The following is a 13,012-nucleotide window of genomic DNA, read 5'->3' as shown; positions in this document are numbered from 1 at the left end:
TGAAAGCTCCAGGAGAAGCTCCAGGAAACCAATCTATGTGAAGAAAAAAGAAAAGAAAAGAGAAAACACAGATGTAGAGAGAAAGACAGACGCTGTGAGGCAGAGACGGATGAAGTGCCGCTTTCAACCTTAAAGTTTTCCTCCTCCCTCCTCCTTCCTCCTTCCCCTCTCTCCTTTTTCTGTCTCTTTTCCTTTCTTTTCTTTTACACTCTCTTTCACTTCACTGTAGGCTCTCTGTTGCTATGGCGACCATTCCTGCCATCGCTGAGGAAGAGAGCATACCTGAGGAGAGGAAGAGAAGACGGCAGAGGGCGAATGGAGAGATGAAGATGGATAGAGGAGAAATAGACGAATACACTCCTTTCAAGATTCTATTCTATTCTATTTAGTATGTACTTAATTCAAAATGCTTCATTTGTCCTTCAAAGGGCAATTTAAGGCAACCGAGTTTGCAAACAAAACTACACTTAGCCAATTCATTGACTAGAAAAGCAACACAATAGAACTATTTTACCTTAAACCAGCTTCAAAATCATTCTGGTGGTACATTGACTTGCAATAGGGACAAAGGCCCCTCTTTCATTCCCACTCCATGCCATGAACACCTGCTCTTGCACTATGTACCTTGGGCACAAGATAAGTGCCTAATGCTTGCGTAAAGTGCATAACACTGAATGGCACTATGTCACACACAGAGGAAGCTTGCTTGGTAATTCTTTTCATCAGTTATCAGTTATCATCCTCTTCAATGGATTTTACATTAGTGGCAAATTATAGGCTTTGTTTTCTGTACGGTTACTTCTAGGGGCACGCTGCCTCCGGTACCCATAACCACTTGAACTCGGAGTATAAAAGAATTCAACGCTCCAGTGTCCTGTAATTACCACTTGTGGCTGCAGAGGGCAGTGTTGCTTCTTTTGCAGCAAAAGTTGCATTGTGTAGCTTTAAAAAGCAGAGGTGCATCTATCAGTCTGCAAGATAAACTGACCATTTCTTGTACTGTGGCTGCTCACATGTGTAATGGCTGGTGGAGTAAAACCAAACATCCATCTATTTGTTTTACATGCAGGCAGTCAAAAATGCATTCCTTATGGCAATAGCTTAAAGTAATCATGAACGTGTGGGGACTGTTGAGAATCTTAGAAATTTTTTGAGGATGTGAGGATCTTTGTGCTTTGCCAATAATTTCAGAGCTGAGGTTGATGGGGGGGTTATGTACAGGACTATTTCTTTGCCAGGAGCAGTAAATTCCTTGAGTGACAAGACTTCTATTCTCCAATAATATGCCTATAGGCTGTATACAGGCTTTCAATTGAAACAAAAATCTTGACACAGACACACAGTTACAGAAGATGCAGTAGTTTTAATCATCTTATCTTCTTGTTCAGGTGCCCATGACTCCCTGGAAAACAGTACTGTAGCTGAGTGAATTATCCTGGTAAGACAAAGTTAATTGAAATGAAACATAGCTCTAATATTTGGGTGTTTTCTACATTTAAATTTCCATATTTAAATTTGGTTGCAAGACTCTATCGCTGGTGCTCAACAAACCCATAAAATTAATTTGGGCAAACTCCAATAAATCAAAGATTAACTTTCCAAATGGCCTGTAATCTGGCCAAAGAGGGAATTCCCTAAAATGATTTAGCCAATAACAGGAGGCAGTCCTATGTCCCAGCCCTGGCTACTTTCACACCCTCTCTTCCATGTTAACAGACTTCTCTGCATCTGTTTCCACGCATGAGCACTGGTATTTGCCTCTGCAGCTCCACGAGATGCCTTTTCTTAGGCTTTTGCCCCTATCCCTGTTTTTTTCATGTCACTGTCACTCAACAACAACAATATGTTACTGTGATTATGCTTTGACTAAGCATATAATCACATTATCTTAATCAGAGTATGAGAACAATGGCTACGCCTTACCCACATTCTCGCCTTAATCAAATTACAACCATATGTATAAGCCACATCAAACATGGTCGTTCAACACATCAGCACACTGTAGTATGTAGTGTTACAAGTCATTACAAGACACAATAAAACAGTAATGTCATTATCAGTAAACAATGGCATAATGGTGCTAATACTACATGTGCTGAATTTATCTATTTAGATTCACAAATAGCAAAGTTCTTTTCATGCTTTTATTGAGTTAGATAGACATTGGTAAAGTTTGACCAAATTCAACTACATGAAATAAAGCCTAACGAATTTCAAACAATTTTACACATATTGTGCTATCTGTCATCATCGACCATTCACACAGCGTCGTAAACATTAACAAGTTTCTGAAGATGTTTGCAATTTTGAAGCCAGTAATGATTTTGAAGCCATGAAATGTTGCTGAGCATGTTTAGAGAGAAATCTGTTGCTGTAGCCATTCTTTCATTCATTCACTCATTTTCACAGCCAAGCATCCATCAGCAATCAACTGTAACTGTGTGTAGCTATTAAAGTACTTTTTTCTCTTTGTTCCAGATCATCTCTCTTAGGATGGAATTATACAGATAAATGTCTCTGCAGGTGCAAGAGTGCTATGGATAATCACAGGTCACAGAGGCAGAAGAGATGATTTCTTAACTGTTGTGTGTGCACTTGCACATCAAGCACAGTGACTGAGAAACATCCACGCAAACATCTACAAACGGCCTCCGGAAGAACCATGTTCTAGTCATCAGGTCCATCTAATACCCTGTGTCAATCATGAATCACAGTATCAGATCAAATTATTTCACATCTATGCTGTAGATTGAGGGTGATTTGCAGATATTACAGCTTGACTAACAACAGGCACAGCACATCCGGCAACACCTCGGTCTTGGAAAAACTCTAAATTGCTTTCTTAAGTGGGATTAAGATAGGATTTTTCTCATTCAGATGTTCCTGTAATGTGGCCCCAGGAGTGAGTCACACAGGAGTTGTTCACAAAAGCCATTAACTCTCTTCAGTTCAGCTCAGACTGAAGATTCAGTCCCATGAGATTCATTTGCAATTGCCTCAATTACTATAGACTTGCCCAAACTGTTCACTGTTGCTCTACAGTCCTCTTTTATGGAGAACAAAATGCAATCACAAAGGAGTCGTTACAGCAAATGCCACTTACAAAGAGAACTATTTAAAGAAGCGCTCTACCCTAAAAACACAAATCAGAAATATTGCAAAAGTAATATTGCCCACAACATATACTGCTTCTCAAATCTTTTTACTTTTTTCTGTGTGATGTGAATCATACCATCCAGAGTACACTCTACCCTTTGCATTGTGTTAATTACAGCTCAGTCATGTCGGTGAGTCCCCCCACTGAGCCTGTGGGGGATGAGAAAAACATAGTTCCCATGAGGTGAGGTGGTTGTATGCGTGTGTACATTTCTTTGGCAAGATAAACAAAAACCAGCACTGGAGCCAATTATAACATAGCCTGCAGATACAGTTGATTCGGCCTGGCTGGTTGGAATACATTGATATCAGTGTGCATAAAGTTTATCTAGACACTTTTAATCGCACTCCTCCCTGCAGGATCTCTGAGGATCCACTCAATATCATGTGAGTGATTCCCCCCATTTGGTAAACACAGTATTACTGAGCAGTAGACAGGACATATTTGAAATTACTGGTAACGCTCTGAAGTCTTTCTAGGAATTTCCAATTTTTTTCCCTAAAAACTAAAAGCTAAATGCCAGCCAATTTTAAAGAAACTATGAGGAACGTTTCCACCACCTTGCAACTCCAGTGCAGTTCATAAATGTAGGGCTTCATTCATTCAAAAAATTTGTCACCACAACACAACTGGGAAAATAGTTATATATAAATGTAATTTCTAGAAGACAAGATTGGATAAGAAGATTGATACCACTTTCATCCATATGTTAAGTACAGAATTAGAGACAGGAGGTGGTTAGGCTAGCTAAGTATGAAGACTGGAAACAGGGGAAACAGCTAGCCAGAGTTCAAAACTACACCTAACAACACCTCAGGTTCACTAATGTTGCATTTCCCTTGGCAAACATAACTGTAATTAAATGTTGTAGTTACCTGCTGTAACCTTTTCTTGATAAAAAAGCAGCCTAGTGATTCTGATAGTAGGACCACCCCAGTCAAACTACACCCAGCACCTACAGATTGTGCAACATCTGAGCAAAAGTGTGGGTTTGTCAGATCCCACTGGTGAGCACAGCATGATGGTACCAAACCTGGCTACCAAACAGTGACAACAAGACACTGGGAAGCTGCATGTAGTCAGTTTTCACCAGGAGATAGTTCCTTACTCCTTTTGAAACCACAAATTAATTTTCAAAACAAGTGGCTTGTAAGTTAAGTCAGAGGTAAAAAGGAGAATGATACATGATGCCCTGATACATGATGTAAGGAAAGGCAGGGTTGTTAAAATATTTGTGACGACTTTGTTGGTTGAAGTTTGCAGTTGTGCCTCTAAGTGCAGTATAAGGTCACCACTGAAGATGCACTTTCCTCCATAAAAAAGCAGTTTTCTCTGAACTTCAAGTGCCCATTTCATCTTTCATCGAGGGATCTTTAAAACTTTATAACTACATTAAACAAAATGGTAGAGGAGCTACAGTTGATGGCCAAATAAGACATCAGTGAACGCTGGTCCTGAGAGCTGACTGTGACTCAATATCTCCAAGCTGCTACAAGCAGCTTGATGCTGTTTGGAAGATGGGTCTGAGATGCCACCTAGTGATTCTGATAGCAGGACCACCCCAGACAAACTACACCCTCCTTTTCCTGACTCAGCGAACAGGGATGAGTGGGATTGGTTTCCATGGCAGCAGCAGATAGAGAGAAGAAGAGAAGGAGAGAAAGAGAGCGAGAGAGGAAGAGAAACGAAAGACAGAGGGGAAAAAAAACACAATGAGGCTGCTACACTTAACTTGACCCATGTACACCCACACAAACACCCACTCAAAAATAAATACACACACACACACACACACACACACATACAGTTTCTCTGTTTTAAATTCCCTGTTGGAAGTCAAACTCATGAAAGCACAAAATACTTATCCAGCAATGTTTTAGTTTAAAGTTAAATAAGGATTCAGTCTGTAGTTCGGCAGTACAAAAAACTCTGAGAAAGATCCGTTCCTTCTGTTCAGATATGAAAGTAAACTGCTCTGAAGGATGTGGAAGGAGCACAGTGGGAAATAATTTTTCATTAGTCAGAGATCCAACTGTTGACAGACTCGTCTCTGTCTGTGAATGCTTGTTCCCACAGCAGACATTTGGAAACTTGATGAGAAAGTCTGTTCACATGGGGAACATGACTTAGCTATGTGTCTGGTTAACATGTTCATCAAACAAAGGCTCTATTGTTGTCGTTATCATAAAGTTGGCCAGTTGTCATTCCACCAAAATTGTGGTTTGTGGAGAAATATGGATATTTTACAATAGTTTAAGCCATCTTAACAATACACAAGTATTGTAGTGAAATGTTCTTTGCAAATTTCAAAATATGCATTGTTAACTGGGGAGAGTACTGATACAAAATATTTTAAAATAGACAACTTATATAGACAATAGACAGTTTCTATATTTTTTCAAGGATCCAATACTTTGGTCTAGAGTGAATTATCTGGGTAGCAACTAGTCTAATTACCATGACATTTGATCTGCATGTTCATTGTCCCCAGTGGATTAATCCAAATAATTTTGGTTTGACGTGCTGACGTTTTCTCTAGCACCTTCAAAATGTCCATTTGTATGCAAAATATATGTCAATCTACTTGTCACATTTGTTCGGGATCTTCATTCGTCTAAAAGGATTAAACTCTTCTACAAACAGCCCCTGAAGAGAACTGAAACTCCATAAGCTATACTGTAATGCAGCCATCTGGTCCTAGAGTCTACTTTGTACACAAGCTATGGAAAAGTAATAGATTTCTATGATTTATTTGTCCTGGATATTTGTAGTTCGCATTAAGCTTAATTATTAAAATTCGGTTCCTCCATCAGGCCAACAATTCCCAGCGCACACAAAAACTAGAAAATGAAATTTACTCAACATATTTATGCCACCTGAGAATGAACCTTAGCATTTTGGGCACCAAATGGAGCTGTTCTATTCTTAAAAAACACTCAAAGCGCTTTACACTACAAGTCACATTCACACAGCTGTTCAGCACTGTTCCAACACACACAGATGTTATTTGGGGTTTAGTATCTTGCCCAAGGGTATTTCAACATGCTGAAGCACTGGAGGAGCCAGGGATCAAACCACCAACCTTCTCATTAGTGGATGACCCACTGTACCTCCTGAGCAACGGTCCCATCCACAGAAGATATCTCACAATTTCCAGGCATGTTTACCGTGAGGTTTGCTATGCATGCATGCACCAAAGGAAGAGCAATTCAGAAGCATGTGATCAAGGGCAATGTTACACAAGATTTGTTCTTGGTTTTAATTGAATCTTAAAAGCTCTATACAACTGATGCAACTGTTCTCACTGCTCCTGCATCAACTTGTCACATTTTAATTATCAGCATCCTGGTTCACTCAGTTTGTGTTAAAAAGTCTCCCCTGCACCTCACTGACTCATATGGTAAAACAAAAATAATCTGCCAGCAGCTACTGCTGCTGCCACAGCTGCTATTTCACTGTCACCTGAGTACCTGTGTTCTTGTGCTGCTTAGCCACCAGATTCAGGGGAAACAACAGCGGCTCAGTTATTGTAAAACATCCCGTTGAATCATCTGAGCTATATATGAACATGATTTTGCTTTATCACATATATCATTATCATAGCACAAGTGTATGTGTGCAGGGTTTTTACTACCAATATAAGACTAAGCCGAAAAAACAAAAAAAACATTGCTGACAATTATCTTCTCTGCTATATTCAACTATGTTTCTTTTCTGTAAATTAGGTTTTTTAAAAAGTTTGTGTTTGTGGCATAATATTATATTACTTGTATTATTTATTTGACAGTTAATCATTAGTTTTGTAAATTTGGTTTTCTTAGTTTATGAGACTACATCTCTTCTGATATGGAAACCCTAGCACTGAATCCTAGTACTGCTTCTATAGGTTCAGTATTGCTTCAAGTAAAAACTTAGCAGGCAACTCCTCTTCACTTTTTATTGGAAGTGTGTTTAGCTCACTACATAGCTTCGCATCTAAATGTATCTGAGTGCAGTGGAGCCTCAGTATGCCTCACATTAAGTGCTTGTTTGAGCACCTAGAACCCCCTCCTCTCAGACCTTTTTGACGTCACAACTGGAAAGACTGTGTCTTTCCAAAACCCATAAAATGCGACAATTACACCCACTTCACACAACGTTTTGCCAGGTGCTAAGGTGAGAAAGTATGCAGGATTTTAAATTCTCTCTTAAACTCTCTTTTTTCATTCTTCATCTAACTATTTCTCACTTTTCATGCGTACAGACGAGTGCAACTCTCTCCTATTACCTCCTCTTTCCTTTATAACTCTAATATCATTGTCATATTATTGGTTTTGCTTACATAATCCTCCAGCCTTTTTCCTACCTCACACACTTCATCCTCCTCACTCCTCAGCTCACCTTTTTGTCTCCCCTCCTCCCGCTTGACAGTTGGTGACAGGGTGATAATTAGAAAAGCTGCTGATACTGACAAAGCAACTCTGAGAACTTGAGATACAAAAGCTCCTCTTTTCTCCGTGTTTCCTACCTGTACTGTGGGCCAATGAGGGTTCAGATGCCGGTGTATGAGGCGATGGTCCAGCTGTCAGTCACCCTGGAGATCAGTGGTGGGTGGAGCTTATATCCCCGGGGGACGGCCTGTGGTTGGTCAGGTTCATCTCTGCCTCCTTGTAACCCTTGCCCACTGGGCCCCTGCAAGGCCTTATGGGTACCACGCTCTGCTGAACATGTTCCTATGCGTTTGTCGTTCGTTAAGCAGTCAGTAGCAGTCGTCTTGTTGAAACTTTTTCTGTTGTCTTCATATAGGTTACCTGTGTGAACAGAAAGAAGAAAGTTATGTTTCTGAGTCAGTTATTAGCAAGGCCCCACCTCCCTCCACCTGTTTTAAATTTCAGGTGTCAAATTGCACAAAAAAACCCCTGAGTGGAAACCCTGGCTATTAAAAAAAATTCTCAAAATGTTTTTACACTTAGTGAGAAAGTGTAAAAAATGTGAAAAGCGAAATGCAACAAACTGCAAACCGACTGAGTAGATTAATCAGAGAGTAGAGACAACTGTAACAACTGTAACAATCCTCAAATTAATGTATGAAACAAACATAAATGCCACATTTCCTTCACCCTACTAGAAAGTTGGGGCCACCAGCTGTTAATGTTGAAAAACCAACTCCTAATATTTACATAATAGCGGTGGAGGAAAATCTGCATTTGTTTAATTTAGCCAGTTTTCTTGAAATTATGTTAAAATTTGCTCTCATTATTACAACATATTTCTCATTAAGTAACGTTGTGGCTATCCTTTCTTTATAGCCTATTTTCCTTTTTCATTGCTGTATTTTCACTACCTGGAGGCAGGATTTTTATGTATCAAGTAAAAACCTGATGACATATTGTGAGATATGCAGTCATTTTTAACAACTATTTAAAAAACTATTGATTGATTGGACCAAACAGAAACTAGAAAAGAAAGACTAGGAACTGTCATAATATTAACAGTGAAAAACTGAACGTATTATAATTTAGAAATCTTCAAATAATAAAAGCTTTGTGCTGACTCCAAACCCTTTTTCCTTTGTCACTTGAAGTAAAAAGAATAGTTGTCTCTCCTCTCCATTAACACAGTAAAACTCAAACAGAAAATCTCAGTGTGACATTGTTGGGTTGATGTTTTGTCACATCTGTGTGTAATAACAAAGTGAATTTTGGCACTGAAAAAGAAAAAGACAACAGCAGTCGTCTTCAGTAAAGAGTGAAATGAGGGGTTATAAATACTGATGACTTTCTGTCCCTGCATCGTGGGATTTCTTTCATCAGCCTCCTGCCTGCACTTTTATTTCTATATCAAATAAAAGCCATATCTGTTTTTTTTTCTGCACTTTAAGTCAATCTAACAAAATAATAACACATTTAATCAATGTCAGATTTCCAGAGGTGGTTTGAATATGATATGAATCTTCTGTGTTACCTGAGGAACACTCAATAACAACTCTGCATAACAGTCAGTGACTCTTAACGAGTTTAATGGATTAGAATCAAGTATTTAAAAGGCTCTGTTTATTTCCCTTCACGCATGATGATTAAACGTGAGGAGCCCCATGATTGATTGTGCTCTCAGCACAAACTTGTACATCATTCTCCCTTGTTTACAGTCAGTTCATTTACTCCACAGTAAATCTCTACAGAACACAAATTAAACACAAGTATTGCTCTGCAAATGTAGAATTAATTTTTGGTCGGTGGCAAAAATGAACAGTGAGTCGAACCGACAGTGAGATAACGGTGGCAGCGGCCTGCATGTGTGTCAGTTTGTCTGTCCAAGTAATCCAAATGACATCCAATAACGTGGGGATGCTCGTCACCATGGCAACGCCGTGTGAGTCATTGTGAGGTTCGTTATGGAGACAAAGGCCTGTGTCGAATGTATGATTATGATTAGAGACAGAGAGGGATAGCCTAGATACCAGCACACATACACACACACACACATATGCAAATATTGCATATAAATATTCTGTATCATATAGACAGTATATTCTCAGCTTCATTTGGAGAGAACCTATCTCCTTTCCACTATACAATTCCATGCTTGTCAGTCATTCTTCCTCTTTCAAAACAGAAGCAGCTTTCCAGCCTAGAATTGCATTGTGTCACTCTCACTCTGTCTTGGTATCTCTGTTACCAGCCACATCCTTTTCTTGTCACTGTTTATCATAAGTCCTCTCAGCTCGTGGTCTTTCCAGCTAAAACTTCTAAATTCATGCTGGTGACGCTTGTTATTTTAAGCATTATTTTACAATCCCTGGTATCTCTCACATGCATGTCCCTGTATGTATCTCATGGGAAAACATAAACTCCTTATTGTTAATCTGAGCTAAATTTATTTAACCCAGCCCACTTAGAGGATGTCTGACTTTTCTAGAAACTTAAAGGACCTCAGGAAACATCACATACATTGAAACACAACTAGAAGAGATGGGTTCAAGTGTATAATCATCAAAAATATTCTTATTTTTACCAATGCCAGAGTTCCAAAAATTCTTACTTTCTACCATATCTGCACATGGCAACTACAAGTATGATTATGAGACAACCTGTGACTACAACACTGACCAATCATTGCCTTTTAAGTGGATACAAGGAAGTTACTAGCAAAACATTGCATATTTACACATCCATTTCATTTTCTTTTAGCTCTGTTTTTGGTCTCTACCACCTCCTGAGTGACATATCTGACGGTTGTCACTAACTGTATCTGTCTGACATTTGGTGCTGAATAGTAGAGTACAGTGGATTTTCAAAGATTTCTGCTTTCTGTGACACACAAAAACACATTGAGAACAGTGAGAGTGAAACAAAACAACAAAGTTGTGTATAATGTATAGTGATAGGGATAGTGTAGCAAACAGCTGAAACGTGCTGTAAAGTCCTCTGTTTGTTCATAACTACAAGCCACCTCTTTCACATTGTTACATTGACATTTTTAATACTTTATTATTATATATTTATATAATCAATCATTGGCACTTTAATTGCAAGTCTGTGACAGGATGCAAGTAAATGCGCCACATGCCCATTCACCAACCCATACTTTCTGACTTGCACAATTCCTCTGCTCAGTATAAATCATGAGGAGCATAACTGTCCCACACAAGTGTAATTCCCAGAGATACAGGGCTGAGTATAAGAATTCAATGGCGTATGTTTCATCAATTCAAAAGGCAAAAGTAATTACAACATCCCTAACACAATCAATAAATAATCATTACTGTATCTTCCCTTATGGGCCAAATAGATGAATTTTGACAGAGCCTGAATACAGCAGAGAAGCACATCATGCCTAAAAGTGTCACAGAAATCTCTGCAGTGGATTTTACGTGAAACAAATGGGTGAATCGGCAACAGAACGGAAAGAACTTGCTCCATGGTCCTCCCCTGAGTTTCAAAAAGCTCACACAGACAAAGTCTTTTTCTCTCTAAATACTCTGAATGCTGACTCCCCTGCCCACCCACAGTCTGTTGGCCGCTTCACCCTGTTCTTATCTGTGAAAAAAAACAAAGCCAGTGCCTCCTGTTGGAGGAATAGCTGCAATTTCTCAAGGATTCGAGGAGTGGTGAAAATGGTTTCTTTTTAAAATAACCAAAATGTTCAGTGCAGATTAAATTTCTACTTAAAGTACTGTAATTTTTTGAATGCCAGAGCAAGAGAAACAATGAAAATGAATGTTTACTGTCTGTCTGGACTCTCCCTTGAACTCATTCACTTCCATCTGTTTGCCCTCCCTCTCTCCAGCCCGTCCATCCTGGCAAACAGAGTGGGAGCGAAGGGTGAATTAATAAAGGAGTGAAAGTGGAGCACAACTCCCAGAGGTCTGCCTTTTCTGGGACGCTCACACAGAGAAAGAGACACACATGTACACACAAGCACACACACAAAATGACAACACAATCTACATTAAGCCCCCGATGCACACACACACACACACACAAATGTAAGGCCTACATGTGTAAAAAGCCACATGCATTCTGCTCATGCATTACTGGGGTGATGAGATGAGAAGAGGAGGAGACAACAAGGGAAAACAATCCATACGTCCCATCATCTGCATGCTCCTGCCTTAGGTTGGGAGGGACTTGAGGAGAGAGGAGAGGGGGGAGTGAGTAGAGGAGGAGACTGAGGAAGAAGAAAGGGAGAGCAAAAAGCCACGTGAGGAGGGATGCATGGAGAGTGTCGCCCAGGGCAAGTGAAACTCACAGTAGTCCCATACTCCCTGTGATTCCTCCTCCCCTCCCCTTTCTTTTTCTTTTCTGTCCTTTCATCCCCCTCCTCACCTTCTCTTTCTCTCATCCTCTTTGCTCCTTTCCTCACCTCTCCTCTCTCTCCCTTTCCTCTCCTTTCCTCATCCCATCCCTCATCTCTCCTTTCCTTTTCTCCTCTTTCCTTTGCACTTTTCTTTACCCACCTCTCTCCTTTCTTTTACCACCCTCCCGCCTTTCCTCACCTCACCTCTTCCTTTACTTTCGTCTTTTCGTCTTTCCTTTCCCTTTCTCTCTTCATTTCCTTTCCTCTCTTTTGGCCACAGATAGATAGATAGATAGATAGATAGATAGATAGATAGATAGATAGATAGATAGATAGATAGATAGATAGATAGATATTGCAGAAGAAAAACAGGGTAATGGTACCATTGGCTATAACAGTTTTAGGCAGTAGAGGTCATGTGAGGATGGGATGTTGAAACAACAGTAACCTACTTCCTGACAAAACATTGGCAAAAATCAAAACAGTCTGAACTGTGTTTTACAGATGAAAGAAACCCAAAAACAATTGATATAAATGTCATTTTAGTGCACCAAAATGCAGCAAAAAGTCTGAACCATTAAAGATTTGCATTGACAGGTTGCTTTACATTTAGAAAGGGAGCTATTGTTTATTTATGGCTTACACTAATAAACCTGTTAATAATTAAGCCTCCTTCAGCGAGGGGGAAGAAAACATCCCTCAGGAGTTTCATTGTAATTCAGAGCATTGTAGTGGGCACAGTCAGGCACTGGGGATCAAGCCAGCAACTCTTCAACTACACACTAGATTTTCTAACAGATCTGCCAGCCAGCGAGCTTTTCCTCCCTCTACTCCATCCATCTTTCCTCTCTGTCTGTCTGTCACTTTGTTTTCATCTCCTCTTCCCCACAATATGCTGACCGAACCAAAGCCGGAGAACGAGGAAGAAAGGAGCAGATGAATGAAATGAATTGAATGAATCAGCAAGTGAACCTAACGAAATGAACGTGTGAATCTGTGGATGATTAAATATTTATGACAGGGTTACAAAAACTACCAAAGTTAATTAACTCCTTGTTACTTTCTGAACTGTGACAG

The 13,012-nt window shown here is 39.6% G+C and overlaps 1 protein-coding gene across 1 annotated transcript in view; it reads right to left on the bottom strand.

The window, feature by feature from the left end:
- The window catches only part of lrrc7 (leucine rich repeat containing 7), a 112,982-nt gene that overhangs the window by 83,114 nt on the left and 16,856 nt on the right, over positions 1–13,012 (bottom strand). Inside the window, exon 2 of the mRNA XM_051077515.1 lies at positions 7,665–7,947. The gene's annotated coding sequence lies outside the window, so the exon portion shown is untranslated. The remainder of the gene's footprint in view (positions 1–7,664; positions 7,948–13,012) is intronic.

The sequence above is a fragment of the Lates calcarifer genome, linkage group LG17 (assembly GCF_001640805.2).
Source record: "Lates calcarifer isolate ASB-BC8 linkage group LG17, TLL_Latcal_v3, whole genome shotgun sequence".
Classification (NCBI taxonomy): Eukaryota; Metazoa; Chordata; class Actinopteri; family Centropomidae; genus Lates; species Lates calcarifer.
Note: the sequence above shows the minus strand (reverse complement) of the source record. Positions and strands in the feature narration are given on the sequence as shown.